The sequence below is a fragment of the Halichoerus grypus genome, chromosome 9 (assembly GCF_964656455.1).
Source record: "Halichoerus grypus chromosome 9, mHalGry1.hap1.1, whole genome shotgun sequence".
NCBI classification, from domain to species: domain Eukaryota; kingdom Metazoa; phylum Chordata; class Mammalia; order Carnivora; family Phocidae; genus Halichoerus; species Halichoerus grypus.
This window is the reverse complement of record NC_135720.1, coordinates 62225999-62244064: the sequence shown is the minus strand read 5'-3', so window position 1 is coordinate 62244064 and position 18066 is coordinate 62225999. Positions and strand designations below refer to the sequence as shown.

Here is an 18066-nt window from a genome sequence, read left to right as displayed (position 1 = left end):
GGTCAAGAAGAATTCTTGGATGGTAGCCGAGGTGGCATCCAGAGACGCCATCCTCTACCACTGTGAGCACTGCCCATCACCAAGGCTTCATTCAGCTGAGCCCAATACAACTGTCACCTGTGTCAAAGGCTATGCTAATTTTCCTTCCCACTGATGTCACACCACCTTCCAGGATCCAGCAAGAGAGGATCTCATCTGGGCCATGAGAGAGGCTCATCCTGACCCTGTGGATGGCCGAGGGTGTATGCGAAATAGCCTCCTGAATCAGAGGGTCCATGATAGTGGTGTGACAGGGAAAGTCCCAGTGTAGGGGGGACTGAATGAAGCCAGCTTGAGATTCACCCCTTTCCTCCCGAGCCAGTAAAATGGAAAAACACATGGTCACACACACATCTCTCTCCTGCCCTCCCTCTCTTCCTCTACTTTTACACAAACTAGTTCATATTCCCATTAATTTTCAACTTGCTTTTTTTTCCTCTCAGTGATATGTCTTTGGCATCAGTATGTAAAGATCTACTAATTTTTTTTTAAAAGATTTTATTTATTTATTTGACAGAGAGAGACACAGCAAGAAAGGGGAACACAAGCAGGGGGAGTGGGAGAGGGAGAAGCAGGCTTCCCGCAAAGCAGGGAGCCCGACGCGGGGCTCAATCCCAGGACCCTGGGATCATGACCTGAGCCGAAGGCAGATGCTTAACAACTGAGCCACCTAGGCGCCCCATCATCTACTAAATTGTTTTAATGGCCACTTGAAATCCTAATTGTTTGACTGTCTCCACATGATGGACTCTAGTTTTCCCTTCCCCTACCCCCATCCCTTTCCCTCTTTTCCTCTCTTTCTTTTGAATATTACTAAACTATCATGAGTACCCTTTCACATAACATTTTTGCACTTTCCTTGAGCTAACTGTTGGAGGAGGTCATGGAGAGGACATGACTGCTGGTTGACCGAAGAGCTGGACGCAGGCAATTAGAGGCCCCTCACCACCTCCTCTGTCCTTGGAAGGTACATTCAGCGCACCTTTCCCATAGTGCGAGCCACTGTAGGGATATAGTCTTGGATGGCACACATGACTGAACCCTGTTAAGGTCTCTATATATAAACTTTTAAGATTCTAGTAGGCAGGGGCAGAGATCTCCTTGTCCTGTGGCCACCAGAGACAAGCCTCTTACGTAAATTCCCTTGCTTAGTGAACCTGCCCCCTAGCAATTTGGAGTGCTCTGCCTCTTTTCTTTGGTGTCTCCTTGCCCTCCATGTACCAGGGCCAGTTTGTGAACCAACAGTAACCCTAGCATAGGGATGCCTGGTGGCTTAGTCCGTTAAGCGGCTGCCTTTGGCTCAGGTCATGATCCCAGAGTCCTGGGATTGAGTCCCGCATCGGGCTCCTTGCTCAGTGGGGAGCTTGCTTCTCCCTCTCCCTCTGCCTGCCGCTCCCCCTGCTTGTGCGCGCGCTCTCTCTCTCTGTCAAATAAATAAATAAAATCTTAAAAAAAAAAAAAAACCCTAGCATAAATTTCTGCAAGTGGAATTACTATACCAAGAGGTATGTGCATTTAAAAAAAAGTATAAATATTGACAAGTTGTCATCCAAAATGTTAGTATCCACTTGCAGTCTCAAAAGTTATTTACCCAGATGCTCCCAAACACTAGGTATCATAATCTTCTTACATCTTTGCCAATCTGATACATGAAAAAAAATTTATTTTAAAATTTACCTTACTGTAATAATGACTGAGAATCCCTTTGCATTATGTTTGTACCTACTTAGTACTACAATTAAAATATTCTGTCTTGTGGGTAGGGACTATTTTCTATTCAGCACAGTAAATATTTACTAAGTGTCCATTATGTGCCTAGTTGCTTAGACTGAATTAGACTAAAAGCAACATAAACAACAATAGTGCTTGGCACCAGAGAATGTGGCAAAAAATACAAACCATCAAAATGTTAATGGTAAAAGACTTTCCCATGGTATAACTGGTTTTGAGTGATACTGGTTCCTGACAAATAGCATGAATTAGCTACAAAATGTACCCATAGGTAATTGAATAAATTGAGGTGTTAGCCAGAGTTATTTCATATTTTCTGCTTGAAAACTGGATAATATCAGCCCCAAGTAAAATTTGGTATTAGCCTAATTAATAACGATCTGTTCTGTCTGGAAGTGCGGGAATTAGAAATCTGGCCCAGTGACTCCTTAATGTCGTTACTGGTTTGTGACAGAAAACCATGAGTGTGGCATTAAGAATGACACTTACTTTCTCATTTGCTACGGGACAAGGCAGTTATAGCAGGTGTTTGTTCTGGAGTTAAACAAGGAGCTATGCCATAGCTCTCTTTTATGATGTAGTTTTAGGTAGAAATCTGAGCTGTCTAGAGACAGTTTCAACTCTGATCATCACGTATAGATTTTATAAAAGCTTGATAACACTAAATTTATGCTAGGCTTTCACATCTTGGTTCATGGGCAAGGTGATGAGAGATGGGGGGAGAGAAAGCTACAAAAACCTACCGTGTTCCAAAATGCTTCCTAAAGTGTGTTAAGGGGTAAGCTAAAAAAGTAAAAGTATTCTGTACTCAACCAAACTCTAGGATAGTTGTTAAAAAAAGTGAAAGAGGTTTCTTTACTGCAAGATGTCAGAGTCTTTAGTACAACAATGTGACAGGGAGCCAGTTTTCAGTGTTACCCCAACTTATTTGACCGGGGCTCCCTATTTCCTCTGTGAATGTATGTTGCTTTCCAGCCACCGAGGGTCCATTTCTTGTCTTAAATCTGGTGGGGCCTTGATCAGGGGTCCCTCCCTACCCCAGCTACAATTCAGGACAACTGGAAGCTAGAATCTACCTTGGGAGTATCACAGAGCAATAGACTCGGGTGTACCCATTGCAGCAGTGGAAGACACGTGATCATGACATTTCTGCCCCAACATGATCTTCTTATCACAGCTTCTGTGCCCTTGGGAATTGCTCTGACTCCTGCAGGCTTCTGAGCCTGGTTGTATGGGCTGAGTGCCCATTGATTCTTAGAACTCCTGTTATCCTTCCATCAAATTCCTTTTTGCTTAAGTTGGTTGGAGTAGTTTTTTTGTCACTTTGCAGTCAAAGGACCCATACTTTACATTTTTCTTTCTTTAGCTTATCTCTCACAATATCATTATATTGAAACAGGGACAATGCCTATTTATTGACAACTGAAAGCCTTACACCAATTACACTGCTTAACATATTCTGAGAGTTCAAAAAAAAAAAAATTGTTGAACAAATGACTAGTATTTCAAAGAACAGATTTGGGGAAGCATTGTTTTAAGCTATTTTCTCTATGAGGAAAACGACCATATATAATGGTACTAAGCAGAGAAATAGTGCCTAAAATCTACTTGCTCTTCTAGTAACAGAGTATACCAGAATACACATTTGTGTTGGGTTCTGATGGTTGTCTAACAAACTATGGAGTCCCTTATTTTAGAGAAATAAAAGTTTTTTTTTTAATTAAAAAAAATCTATACTTTAAATCAACCTTAAGGAGTCCCTTAGGGAGAAAAATGCCCTCTCTGAGCTAGATATTTTACTCTTCACTTAATATATATTTTCTTATTTAATTCCTCAATATCTGTCAGCCAGCAATTTTTATTGAGCCCCTAATATGTGACTGGCATTGTGCTAGTGGGTAGGACTACCTATGATGTGCAAGACAGACCCATCTTGGACAGTAAGAGACTCTCACACAGATGGTGAGTTGGTGGCGTAAAGACTTTTTTCCCTATGTAAATACAGTTATATTCTTTGTTCTTTCAATTTAATTATTTTTAATAAGTCCCTTTTGTTTATTCTAAACAAACAGATAATCTAATCAATATAGATGGGTTTAAAATTTTAAATGCATTCACTTTAGTGACCAATATTTTATGAATCTTAAAGAAGTGTTTATTTATTGACAGCACTGATAGTATTTCAGGTTTAAACATGCTTTCCCATTTGATATTCTGGTATAAAACCATACCCAATGAAAAATATCAAATTGCATATGAAAAACACTAGAGAATAGTACTGCAACTAATGTTCGCAGTCAGTTGTCATTCTTCCAGGGCTGCTAGCTAAGTAGGTCCCCAGAGTCCTAAAGTCCAAATATCAACACCATGGGAATGAAGGACTGGAATCCAGAGAGTCAGGCCCCAAAGGGTGGGGGGAGCAAACAGTTCCACAAAACCTGTGGGTCTGAACGTGAAAAAACTGCTGAGCCATTGACTTGAGACTAACAAATATTAAGGACATCTCAAAGTAGATCAAGGCGCTGTTCCTAGCCCAAGTGTAGAAGAACACAAACTTGCAAGAGACAGGACTTAACATTCTGTGAAATTCTATCTTTGTAGTAGTTTAAACCCTGAACTTCTACAAAATACAGTTTACCCCAATTTAGAGTTTCGTTCTTCTTTTACTTGATGGCTTAACTCTACATCGGACAAAGATTTTCAATGCAAAAGTGGAATATGGAATCTTTTTACCTATTAGAATTATCCACTTTGCTTAACTGTGTATTGTAAGCATGTTTTACACAGGAATGACATCAATGACCCCCAACTGGCACAAGAGTGGGTCAGGCCCTGGAATTTAACGGAGGTGTTCTGGGCTGTGGTCTGTTAGCTGTGTTAATGCTGAATTAGCTGTCACCAAATACCCCTCCTTATTTCTTAGGTTCACGGCTTCCCTCCAACCTCAGAGTTACCGTGAAATCACACTCATCACTACCATAAAGACGAAAAGGGGCGGCTAAGAATGGGGGCAATGTGAACTTGACAAGTCAGTAGGGTCAGGGTCACGGAAGAAGAGGGACAGTGCTCGTGGTCACAGTGTCGGTTCCCACAGGTTGCTCCCCAGCCCTGGGAAGAGAGCCTGGGAGCACGCAAGTTGGGTTTCCGGGTCTCGCCCGTCGCAGGCGGGGGCGCAGCCCTGGCGCCACGCTGTGCTTGCGACCCAGCAGCCCACAGCGCAGGTGCCAAAGAGCACGAAGGGGGGCTGCGCGGAGGAGGGGGACTTCCGGGGAGAGCGGGCGCGCGCGCTGGCTCGCCGTCGGGAGCGGGGCGGAGGGGGTGGGGGATGGAAAGCGCAGCGTGCGCGCCTCCCCGGTGGCGGGTGGGGGGGGAGGGGAGCGTGCGCGCGGTCTCGCCGACGGAGGGGGAGGGGGCGGGCGTGCGCGCGGGCTCGCCGGAGGCGGGAGGGGGCGGACCCGCTTCACGGTCTGAGCCCGCCCCAGGGTCCGCCAAGGTGCGTCTCCTGGCAGCTGGGGTCGCCTGGGGCAGAGTGAACGAGGACGCGCCACCTGCCCTGCTGGCTGCTGCTTTTTATTTACTAGCAAACACTGTTTCCCCGCGGGAGAGGCGGGGAGCGCGCGGGCACACACATACACACACACACTGACAAACGCGCGCGCGCGCACACACACACACACACACACACACACACAGACATACATGCTAGCGATCTTGTCTTCACAACTGCATCCCCAAACCGACAGTGCGAAGCTACTGCGGTTTCTCTTAACCTCAGCATCGTGGGGAGAAGCAGAGCCGTTGTGCATCAGGGAGCGCCCGGTGCCTGCGCTGCCGCCTCGGGTACATACGTAACCCAGCAGACCGCTCACCCCATCGGGTAAGCCAGTCTCTCCTTGTAACCTGTTCGGGGTAGGTGCCTGCGGACCGGAGGGAGGGGGTGGGAGGCTGCTGGTGCGCCATTGGGGGCGAGACCGGAGTTGAAATTTCAGGGGTATGCAGCCGGTGCAGCTCGACCAGCGTCGTCTAGCGGGAGCAATTACTACTCCCGTTACTTATTCTACCAACCCTGGAGTTGCTCCCCCGCCTTCTCCCCTTCCCCCCAGCCGGAGATGTACTGTGCTCCTTGGTTGCCAAGGAGACTTGCTTAAACATCAGCCTTGGGACATTTATTGAAATAACTGGCTTTTTAAAATGCTGCTGTTATTTATTTTGATTTTTAAAAATAAAATACACACTGAGGACCATGTGGTAATTTGGCAATCGTTAATACGTATTCTGAGCATGGTTTCATTCAACTTCAAGAAAAGGGGTAATGCACTTGATGGTATGCTTTAAAACGGATTCGTCAGATGAATTTTTCAACAGATTGTGTCTTGAATCATAAATTACTCCCATTTTGGTGATCTTGTAAAGAACAATGAGTCCAGTGAAAATCCCTTTTTCCCTCTATTTCCACATTATATCTTGCAGTTCACTCAGGCGTGATTATCTTAACACGAAAAGTGAAAGAGGAATTAATTGTGGTTCCCCACACAAGGATGATCTGTTAAAAATTGACCAGAACAGGAATACCTCAGTGAATTCCTAATGTAAGGAGATAGCACTCATGACAAAAATCATTGCTAACATTTCTATGTCCACTGCATCATTTAAGTGCAGTTTTCTGCACCTCTGCCCATTTCTAAGAAGATTCTGTTTTCTTTCAGGTCCCTCAGTGTTTTATTTTTTTACATATATGTTTATATGTTGATAGGTATAGATGTAGAAATTGTGCTGTGGCTTATTACTTCGGATTCTAAGGTTTTGGAGCTTATATTGAAATGTTGAAAGGAAGGAGGCACAGAGAAAGCTTTACAGGTTCTTTTGGATTTTTGTTTGTTTGTTTCTGTTGGGTTGGATCCTTTACTGGAGCACTGGGTGAGGCCCAAGGAAGAGGTCATTACTCGTTACCTCCCAGGTACCCCTAATGACTGGGCTGTCAGTTTTACTTTGAGGCCTCAGGTGCCTGGTGGGTGAACTGAAAACAGCACTTGAACGGATCACCTATCCAATTTCATACCTTCATTAGGAACAGAAATGACCTAGTAAAGATCCACTGACATTCAACAGTTCATTTTCTTTTCCTTTGATATTTGTTCATCTTTTTACCTCTTATTAAATGAGGCAAGGAAATATATCAAATTCTTTTCATTTAGATTTTAAACTGTGCCATACAGAGTGTAGTAATATAAAGAGCAAGGAAACTAGTAATAGCTGAGGCAGGTAGAGGGCATTTATGCAACTGACAGGGGGCTGGGAAATGAATAAAGATGACAAATATTTTATATTACAATTTACAGAGTACTTTTCCTATGCTTCTTTTTTTTTTTATTATTCCCCACAACAACCTTGTGAGGTCAAGGAATTATCTTCAGTTTAAAGCTGAGGGACCCAAGACTCAGAGCTTGTGGAAGGTCACGGAGCTAGTGAATGGGGAAGCCCTTTTTGGATCCAAGTTCTTTGCCTTTAAAAAAAATCCTGTGTCTGTCTGTTTTATTTATTTATTTATTTATCTATTTTTTAAAGATTTTATTTATTTATTTGACAGAGAGAGAGAGAGAGAGCACATGTAGGCAGAGAGGCAGGCAGAGGGAGAGGGAGAAGCAGGCTCTCCACTGAGCAGGGAGCCCGACGTGGGGCTCGACGTGGGGCTCGACGTGGGGCTCGATCCCAGGACTCTGGGATCATGACCTGAGCCGAAGGCAGCCACTTAACCGACTGAGCCACCCAGGCGCCCCATCCTGTGTCTGTCTTTCCAATGCACAGGTAAGATAAGGAGTGCAGCAGGCCCAGTGGGGGCCATGTGGGAAAGAGGTTGTGGATTGTGGCCTTTGGAACATACAAACCACTATAAAAAGGGCAGTTCCAGTTCTACTATAGCTGACTGTTGTCACCCCGGCTCTAAAACATTCTAGTTTTTCAAGGGAAACAGAAGCTTACATATTTTTATGTGAAGTGCCCTTAATTTTATAAACTATAAGGACCACATTAAAAGTGTATTTAGGCCACATAAGGCCGGTGGCCTACCAGTTGCAATCCATAGTTACTGAGTTCTCATTCAATTCTTAACTATTTTTCTCTTATATCCATCAGATACATCCATCATTATATGAGTGATTAGGAGTTTTCTGGTTTTGATATCAAAATCTAAAAAATGTGCCATATCCCTTTTTCAATAGACAGGTCCAAGTTTGTTTTTTAGGGTTCCTAGGCCTCTCTCTTATACCTCAGAGAAAATAAAAGAACATGAAGTACCCCAAAAGAGGAATTTTTTAGTCTAGTGAAACAAAAGCCTTTATAGCTTAAAAGTTCTTATGTTCCTCGCTTAATTTTTTTTTTCCAGGCGTATACTATAAACGATAGAAAAAGTAGATTGAGTACGTGACATTGTAGGAAGAGGTAGAATAAAAAGTTAGTCAGAAAAAGGAGCATCTGAGCCTTTCAATGAAAACTTCTCATTAAGGTTTTAGGTAATTAGCTAAAACCCACCATAGAATACTGCAATATTCCAAAGGAACGAAAACATGAATGGGAACCCCCAAAGGATATTCACTTCTAGGACTCTGACATAGAGAATGCTGTTTACTCCTTCAATAACAGCATCTTATAATGAAGCATAAACCTTTTGAGAAGCTGCCACCTTCTCATGTTTCTACTAACACTACAGAGATGTCAGTGAACTTCACTGAAGAGGACCTGGTGGGGTCAGAAAGGAGTTATTTATGTCATTTCTTTTGTGGATCCAAAAAGGTGTAGTTTAAAAATAAAAGAAGCCAAGATTTGCACAGTGGCCTCTACTCGTTCTCTTATTTTATTTTATTTTATTTTTTTATTTGAGAGAGAGAATGAGAGAGAGAGAGAGCATGAGAGGGGGAGGGTCAGAGGGAGAAGCAGACTCCCCGCCGAGCAGGGAGCCCGATGCGGGACTCGATCCCGGGACTCCAGGATCATGACCTGAGCTGAAGGCAGTCGCTTAACCAACTGAGCCACCCAGGCGCCCATCGTTCTCTTATTTTAAAATCCCCCTCTAGAAGGATGCTTTAATAGTGAATAAATGCATTTCAGTTTTCAGTTCATGGAAATATGTTGCATCTCTAGTAAAGCGCTATGCAGATGTTAGTTAATACTAATGTGACAAAGTTCTGGCTTGGTGCTCTAGAAGGTAACAGCTCTGCCTTCAAGGATTCGGAGCAAACACGCTACTGCTTCAGGCAGCTTCCATTTTTCCAGCCCCTTCTATGTTTTCCCAATATGGAAAACTACTTTCTAAATTGTCTTCCTGACGTCCCTACACAGTAGGTATCTTGTTTCCATTGTATAGATAGAGAACCTGAGACTGTGTGAAGTTAAACCAGACCCATGAAAGACAACTTTAAACCTCAGCAGCTCTCCTCACTTCCCACCTCTCCTTCTCTGCTGATTACCTAATGGACGTTATAGACATGTACATAACTGTGCTTTTGAGGCAGTTGTGTGTTAAATGCTGTAATAGTGATACCAGATGCCATAGAAACACTGACACAGGGAAAAATTAAAAGTGTGCTGATTGTGGAGATCAGATTATTCCTGTGTAGGAGGAGGATTAGTGCTGGACCCTGACGGCCCGGTTTGATTCTAGTAAATGAAGATCCCTTCAGCTATGGAAAGAGGGTAGGCTCTGTGAGACAGTCAGTTGGAAATGTGAATAGAGAGGATCATGCTCGTGATGTCTGATATTGCTGAGCGTATCATTGTTGCTGAAGGGATGACACAAGCTGTGGTAAGAAATATGGTGTCCAAGATGGAGTGCATCAAGAACACAGAAGTAGGGGTGTGTGGCAGGAAGTAGAGCGAGAGGGGATTTGTAGACATAGAGGAGAATCTGGAGATAGGACTGATTCTTCTGAAAGACTGACGTAAGGGCAAGGGACGAACAAAGTATTATGTTCTCTATACAGAGTCTGGTACACAGTAAATACCCATGAACTATTATGGTATGTCTGTATTCTTAACATCCAACATCTGGCACATGGTTTCCTCTCATCATACCACTTTTCTGTGGAAGGAAAGTGTACGTAGATATTTTACATGAATTCAGTTGGAGTGGACAAATATCTGGATTTTCAAGAACGGGCGAGAGATTGTGCAAATTAGATGAGAAGAGAAGAACATGTCAGTGTAGACTTTTTCTTTTAGTAGGGCCGTACACTTAGAGGTTAGGGAGGCTCTGGCAGATGCAGATTTTGATTTTGGATATACCTCTGATGAAGTCTCATCTGTGGGACAAGTGAGGAGAAATGTAAGCTGCTTGTTAGCTATTTGAAAATATATACTCATACCCAGAGTGACCAATAAATGTACTCTGCTCTTCATCTTGTTCGGGTCAGTATTTTTGTTACCTGAATGGAGATATGAAAAAAATGTGACAACCAAGCAGAAGTCAGATTTGTTGTTGTTTTTTTTAAGAGTTTATTTATTTATTTGACAGAGAGAGAGCAAGAGAGCATGAGCAAGAGAGCACAAGCAAGGGGCAGAGGGGAGGGACAAGCAGACTCTCCGATGAGCAGGGAGCCCGATGTGATGTGGGGACCCTGGGATCATGACCTGAGCCGAAGGCAGATGCTTAACCGATTAAGCCACCCAGGTGCCCCCCGATTTGGTTTTAAGTACTAGAGTGGCAGGGAGTGAGTAGGAGAGCTACCTGTTAGAATAGTGGGCACAAGGTAACGGGATGAAATGAAACAAACATGTCATAGTTAGCTAGAGTCTAGCACTGAAGACATTTGGCATGAGAGGAGTTTGCTTTAAAGTTGGGGGGATTTTAACTCCCATCAAGTACGATATATGCCAGTATGATGATTTGCTTTTCACGGATCTATGTGGCAAGTAATGGAAAATATTCTGAACAAATGATGTGAGGAGTCTGTCTTTCTACCCTTGCTTTTTGGTGACAGTGACGATAGACCAGTGGAGACAGTCTCTGTGCTAGGTAGTAGCTTACTCCCCTTTCCTTGTCCTTATATACCAGTTCACATTATTTCAGAATGTCTTTCAGTGTGGAGAGTAGAACTTGTGAATTTATCCTAGAACATCTTATTTTCCTTCTTACTGGGACTTAATAGATGGGATTTATTTTGTTCACCTTTCCCTGGTCCTGTTGTATCTAAGCGGGTTGTTCATTCCCATTTCCTTCTCGCTGAGATCTTTCCTAAGCTGAGGAAGCACCGAACTTAACTGCATATTTTTTTTTTTGTTCTTGCCTTGTTTCACACGCACACTGCAGTACATTAATGCATTGAATTTAATTCGATTTAGACATACGACATTATAAATTTTGGATTAGAAAGACCTGTATATAAAAACGGTTTTTGCAAACTTAATTTGGAGTCATATTAGTTCCGCTTATGGCAAAAACACAGAAAGCTGTAAGTTTGTCTAAATTAGTTTTGCAAGGTTGAAATTACTGATCCGATAAGATGATTTTTAAATGAAGAAGGAAAATCTTTGGCAGTTTTCATAGGCTCTTGACTTTTTCTACATGTTTATTTGAAGCATAATATATTCCTCATTTCATGCCAGATGAACCAGTTCCAGCTACTTAGAAACAGGGCTCCCCCGCCCCCCCCCACAACCGGTTTGGCATACAGGATATTGATCGAATAAGTAGTCCCATTCTGGCTGATTGCTTCAGTGGGAACACGTTCAGTACTAATGGGACAGAAGCCAAGAGCAGTGGAGGAGGCATTTTGCAATTTTTTATGACATAAGTTCTGGTACTTCATTTAAAATCATTACTTAGAAGCCTTATTATTTATGAGTTTAGTTCTTCAATTGTATGTGCAAGGTAGCATGGCACAGCCCATAGAACCTGAACCTTGGGGCCTGGATTTGATACTAAATCTGACACTTCCTGGCTCTGTTATCTACAGTCTGGCTACATATCCCCTCTGGGTCCCGTTTTCCTCATCTCTAAAATGGGAATTCTATTACCTAGACTCTAGGGCTATTCTGAGATTAAATAAAATATGCCTAAGAAACACCTAGCACAGTGCCTGGTGCAAAATAAAATTTGGGTACTTACTAATTTTTTCCCTTTGCCTCTCCTTACAGCCCTACCTTTGCCTTCCTCAACATGAGGGTAGGATACACTTAAATTTCATGTACCATATAAAATGTCTTAATGTGGTCTGCCAGCCTTAGAGAGGAGCTAGCCTCTTAGTATAATGGAGTTCTGAGTGAGTGGTGGGCTGCTTGGGTGGGCCTTCAGGGACATGTATCTTGGTGTCTTTCCTCCCTGGCAAGCTACCTCCCCCTCTTTTCTACAGGCCCTTGAGGCCCAGCCTGGCCACAGGAAAAAGGAGGGAGGGTCCATTTCCTCCTGCCTAAGCAGCTCACAGGGCTCTATAAGGCTCTCCTCAGGGGTCCCCATCTGTAAGCAGCTCAGAAGCACCCCTTGTGTTCCCTATGGAATTAGTAATAGCAGCACCCAGTACTTGGCCGGCACAGACTGCCTAGCCTTTCTGTGAGGTCAAGGTCTATTTGCCTGCATTTTTCTGGACAACTAGGGGTTTCCCTTCATGAAGAATTATGTAAATTTTATGAAAAGGTCAAGAGCTCACCAGGCTCAAAGAAAAAACTCCTCAAATTCTCTTTCAAGTCAGATAGGATTAAAGGCTTCCCGAAGAGAATACTTTCCAGTTAAGTCTGTTTTTTTTTTCTTTGTTCTCTGCACCACTATCTGCCCTTCCTCCACCCCCACCAAGTAACAACTCATCCTCACAAGAGGTGGAGTAATTTTTCTACTTTTTTGATATCATCTAGTTCTCTGACTATCTAGGAGTCCAGATGAGGTCAGCGTGTCTTGACTTTTTTCAAGGTCACCCCCCTGTAGCTTGTGGACTAGGGGTAATCCAGGCAGTGGTGGGGCCTGCAAGCCGTCCACTGCACTGGTGACTTTTGTAGTAGTGTTGACAAAAAACTGTAATTATAGGAAGGTAACCCAAACAGTAAATTTTAGGAATCCATATACTAAGCTAAATTTTGTTTTTATCGTATAATCAATCACAAAGCACCTCCTTCCAGAAAAGGCTGTTCCGTGTGCTACCTGCACGCTGGTGCATATGTACATATGTGCTTATTTTGGTGTTTCTTTAAATGTGTTGCAATTGAACAATTCAGCTGTATTTTTAGTTGTTGGTGAGTACTATTAGTTTGTAGACCTAAAATTAAAAAAGGCTTAGGGAATTGTTTAATGCTAAATTTGTGATCGTTTGTCAAAGACAGAATATCCTTTACCTGTTTCTTTTATGTCTATGCATCCAGAAGAGGATATATTAAAATTAAATTCAAAAAAGGTTTGATGTGTAGTGGGTATTAGTTAAAGGGAAGTGTGGATTCTACAATGAAAAATACAGTAGCCAAGATGGTACCAGTGCTAGCAAAGTTACAAAATCACCTTACTATGAAAAAAATGTCTACTTAAAATATGAAGATATTCTCGACCACTCCCCAAGTGATAGCTATGGTTATTATTTTGGAAATTTGGGTTCAGAATTGAGGTAGATATCTGAATGAAAGAGATTTATTTTGGTAGCATCTCTTTGTGACTTGCTTCCTCATCTACTCTGTTTGACACTCCCCGAAAGGAGACATTTTTTTTAACGCTGTCACTACGATAGGCAGTCATGTAGATATAATCCAGGAACCCTTCGGCTTCGAAGATTCACTAGTCTTTCCCAGACTGATGTCCAGGAGCTGATATGGCTGATTGGTTTTTTTGAGAATTCCAAGCCTCAAGAAATAGGGAATGAAGGTTTTGGTTCTTTCTTCTATGAAAACGTTAATTACCTGGGGCACCTGAGTGGCTCAGTCGTTAAGCGTCTGCCTTCAGCTCAGGTCATGATCCCAGGGTCCTGGGATCGAGCCCCACATCGGGCTCCCTGCTCGGCGGGAAGCCTGCTTCTCCCTCTCCCACTCCCCCTGCTTGTGTTCCCTCTCTTGCTGTGTCTCTCTCTCTCTGTCAAATAAATAAAAATAAAATCTTTAAAAAAAAGAAAAAGAAAACGTTAATTACCTACAATCTGATTTAATTTGGGACCAGCTTATCTTCTTCAGCTTTGGGTCAAAGCTAATTATCGTTTCTTGAAGGTATTTAATATCACCTATAGATAGGGCTTCCTAATTGATCAAATGTCATTTGAGAAACCCATGCACAGCCCTTAAGCCTTTCTACACAACATTTAATTAGGCTTTTTACTGAAATCCTAATTTGTGAATCTTAGTGTCTTCTGTAGGGTTTTATGACAAATTCCCCTTCTCTGACCTTGTAATCTTATACAAAGTTGTCCATTTTTGATTTTTATCAGTGTTGCTCACCAGAAGTCCACAGTGAATTTATTATTGCCACATTGTATTGTTTTATTTTTATTTTTTATTTTTTTTAAAGATTTTATTTATTTATTTATTTGAGAGAGAGAGAGAGAGAAACAGCATGAGAGGGGATAGGGTCAGAGGGAGAAGCAGGCTTCCCGCTGAGCCGGGAGCCCGATGTGGGACTCGATCCCAGGACTCTGGGATCATGACCTGAGCCGAAGGCAGTCGCTTAACCAACTGAGCCACCCAGGCGCCCCATTGTATTGTTTTAAAAGGGAATGTTAATATATATGATGTATGTAACTGTCAATGGGTTTGCAGATGTGGGTGAAATTCTGTGGCCAGCACATTCTCTCCTGGGGCTAACGGTTTGGTGAGCATGGAACTGGGACAGGAGGTGTTAGTTATATGGTGTAACTATGTGGCACCAACAACCCTACATATTGTCTGTGAAATTGAGGATATACTTTACCTCTGGGTAAAGGGCCTAATGGGGCATAAAATTCCCAGACCCTCTAACTATGTGCCTTGATTACTGAATTTTTCTTTTTCGTCACTGTATTATTAGAGTTCTTCTGCTTCCTCTATATTGACCTCTTTTTTAAAAACCCATCTGGTGATGGTTTCAGGATTTTATTGCCATCATTCTTTGTTCGTGTTGTGAGTATGCAGTGCCTCAGTCAGCAGCTACGGATATACTGTTCCCCTTTTGACTAAGAGACAGAAGAAAGGACGTAAGAGGACCTCGTGCATCACGGTATCAAGGGAGACCACCTCATGGGTTGGATGCACTGTTAACCCAGGTATTTAGGAAGCTTGGGCTCACTGACGCCAGCGCTTTTCTTAGGTTCAGGAGTCTCTCCTTACCTGGAGCCTCACAGTTGACCTGAGGGATGGGTGTGTACTGAGAATTTCAGGAGAGGGTCACCCACCAGTATCTCCGCCAGGAAAGAGGATCATCTCATAGGAGCTAGCCACATTTCCCTCCCGGCCAACTTCCAGGCCTCCTAATGGCAGTGCCAGAGTTGATAAAGCCTTTGCAAGGCTCTTGTCACAGAGCAGAACTGCAGATCCCTCACTGGTAGCATTTCTGTGGAGTAAGGTGATGCTTGGGGTGAGCAAAATGATGTGAACTGGGAGGGCAAGGGCACTCAGAGTCCGGTTCCTTGAGTTTTCTGTTCCGCGGGGGGAGCTTGATTTCAGAAGTCGGTGTCTCTGTCTGTAAAAACTGGGGATAACATTAAGAATCACGAGGACACAAGAAGATATATTTCTAAGATGCTCTGTTTATGTTAGAAATGCTCTGTTAGTGCTTTTGAGTGGCCATTCTGGAACCTTGCTTTAGAAAATCGTGCATTCTGGGATCTTGCTTTAAAATATTGTATATTATCACTGTTCTACAAGTAAGTCTAGCCCAGAGGTTTGCAACGAGGCCAAATTTCAGAATGACCTGGAATTGTTTTAAAAATGTAGATTCCTGGAGCCTTTGTGTTTATCGTGTTTGAATCTGCATTGGTGCTGAGCCACTGAATATTCAGCTTTGCCTGAGTGATTCTCAAGATAGGTCTACTTCAGGAGCTGCATGTCTAGAGCACAGTGACCTGTTTCTGTTTCTTACTCTTACCTCCTTAGAATCAGCCATGCCATCTGGATCTGGGCCTCAGCTTTCTTATCCTTCACATGCAACAAAAAATGGCAAGTCAGATCAGTTCTGAGGTCACACAGCTCTCTGGATGCCCAATGGACATTTAAACATGGCAGGCAATTCTTTACTAACCAGGTGCCCCGTTTTGATAGAAGTCATGATGTGTGAAAACATCTTCCCTGCTAAAAGAAGTTACGACTTTCCACTCAGATTTGTGTACAGCTAATCAGGTGGATGGCCGTGGAGAGCATCTTTATAAATGTCCTCATTATAATGTGCAACACTGAAGTTGTTAGATTGATTTTTAAAATGTATATTACTGCATAAAATAAAATCAGATGCTTTTAGTTTATACCTTTTTAGATTTAGACCATTGATGGTGATTACGTGGAGTTCTATGAGCCAAATGGAGAATGCTGTTTCTACTGTGCATGAAATTTTATGAGTCATTGATCTCAGAGGTCAGTAGTGAACTGCAGCAGAATAGTCTAAGATCTTTATGGCAGGATTTTGGGAGCAGAGAAGTTACAGTTTTGAATTGTCATTTGCTCTTTATTTTTGGGAGGGTTCAGAAAGTGCTGTGCAGGTTTTTAATAGGCTTTGGAAGGCAATATTCTCTTCTTAGAGACTGGCTGAAAAAATGTGACTGTGTTTGTGTGCATCTTTTGTGTCTGAGGGGAATTTTGTGACCTTCTTAATGATCGTCTACTTAAAACATCAAAACATTTGGATTATCAGGCATTTTGGAAAGATATGCAAACCGTTAAGCACCTATATATAGATGAGGAGATAAAGAAACCTTGCCACTAGACAGCTTGTGAAATTATAAATGAATTTTAGACAGCTATGAAAATGATCAGAGTTATCCATGGTGAGAATGTTGCCTAATTAGAACTTTAAGAGAAGTCATTTTCAGGTGTGTGTGTGTGTGTATGAGCAAAGGACAGATGTCATACTTGTATTTATTTGTCCCTGGTAATGTAATCATCATCGTGACTTTTGTGGTGGTTTCTCTGACACTGAGTTAAGGACAAACCGGCTTAATCCCCTATTGCAGGAAGATTTTGTTTTGTTTTGTTTTTTGCGGGAAAGTTTTTTATACTTAGGAATATTTTTGAGTTGAAGAAAAAGGTCTTTTGACCTAAAGAATGACCATTTCAGAACTGGAATTGTTGTATTGGGTTACTTTTTCCTCCCTAGAAAATCAGGTAAAGGGGCGACTGGGTGGCTCAGTCAATTAACCATCTGCCTTCGGCTCAGGTCACGATCCCAGGGTCCTTGCTCAGTGGGGAGGCTGCTTCTCCCTCTCCCTCTGCCGGCGGCTCCCCCTGCTTGTGCTCTCTCACTCTCCCTCTGTCAGGTGAATAAATAAAATCTTAAAAAAGAAAGAAAGAAAGAAAGAAAATCAGGTAAAATGGTGTGTTTAGAACTTTGCCAAAAATAAAAGACGGTGTATTTTTCTGCCTTTTATGTCAAGGACAGGGGAGAGAGAGAGAAGAGAATAAAGGAGAGAGAGAGAGAGAATGACAGGGAGTAAGAGAGAGAGAGGAGAAGGGTGAAATAACTGTAAAATTGCATTTACCATCAGTTAGTTTTGAGGCTGCAGCCTCATTAGGTGGTTAGCACTTGGCCATTCTGCCAAAATCATCTTTTTGGCCATCTGTGCCAAATTATAGGAAGTAATGGCCTTGGGCACAGCTGCTGAGTCTAATTTGTATTTCTAACTCACATATTAATGATAATGATCACGTAGAGAAGTCTGGTGGCCAAATGTGCAGAATAAATGGAGAGAACCAAACACACACACGTAAATTTAGGAGTACAAGAAGGAAAAATCTGTATTATTTAAATCTCTAGACAGGAATTCAACCTTTCCTACCTTCATATCTTCACAGTAGCTTTCTCCTAAGGAGAAACAAGTCCAAGAGAGATTGACCTTGAATTTTGGCACTTCTTTGCGATGCTTCATGAATTTTGCTCTAACATTGATATTTTTATAGGAGGTGGATGTCGTTTATATATCCCAACATCCATTGATGGGGCCTTTTTCCGGCTCAGCTGGTTTTTTTAAGAAGAATCACTCAGGAATGAGTGACTGCCATTTGGTGTCCCTGCACTTTTATTGGTTAGCTTGGACCAGCAGCAGGACCTTTCCAGGCAAGTTAAGTCTTTCTATATTAGAAATATAATTATGAAGTTATAAGAGAATAAGCTGTTCAGCAGTCCTCAAGATACAAGGAAGACCAAGAATCAGGATTTTA

The 18066-nt window shown here is 42.4% G+C and overlaps 1 protein-coding gene across 8 annotated transcripts in view; it reads left to right on the top strand.

Moving 5' to 3' along the window:
• The first annotated feature begins 5233 nt into the window (after window positions 1-5233).
• KLHL32 (kelch like family member 32) overlaps window positions 5234-18066 on the top strand; it is a 260784-nt gene continuing 247951 nt past the window's right edge. For all 8 annotated transcript variants that reach the window (XM_078054976.1, XM_078054974.1, XM_078054977.1 and 5 more), the window contains exon 1: window positions 5234-5647. The gene's annotated coding sequence lies outside the window, so the exon portion shown is untranslated. The remainder of the gene's footprint in view (window positions 5648-18066) is intronic.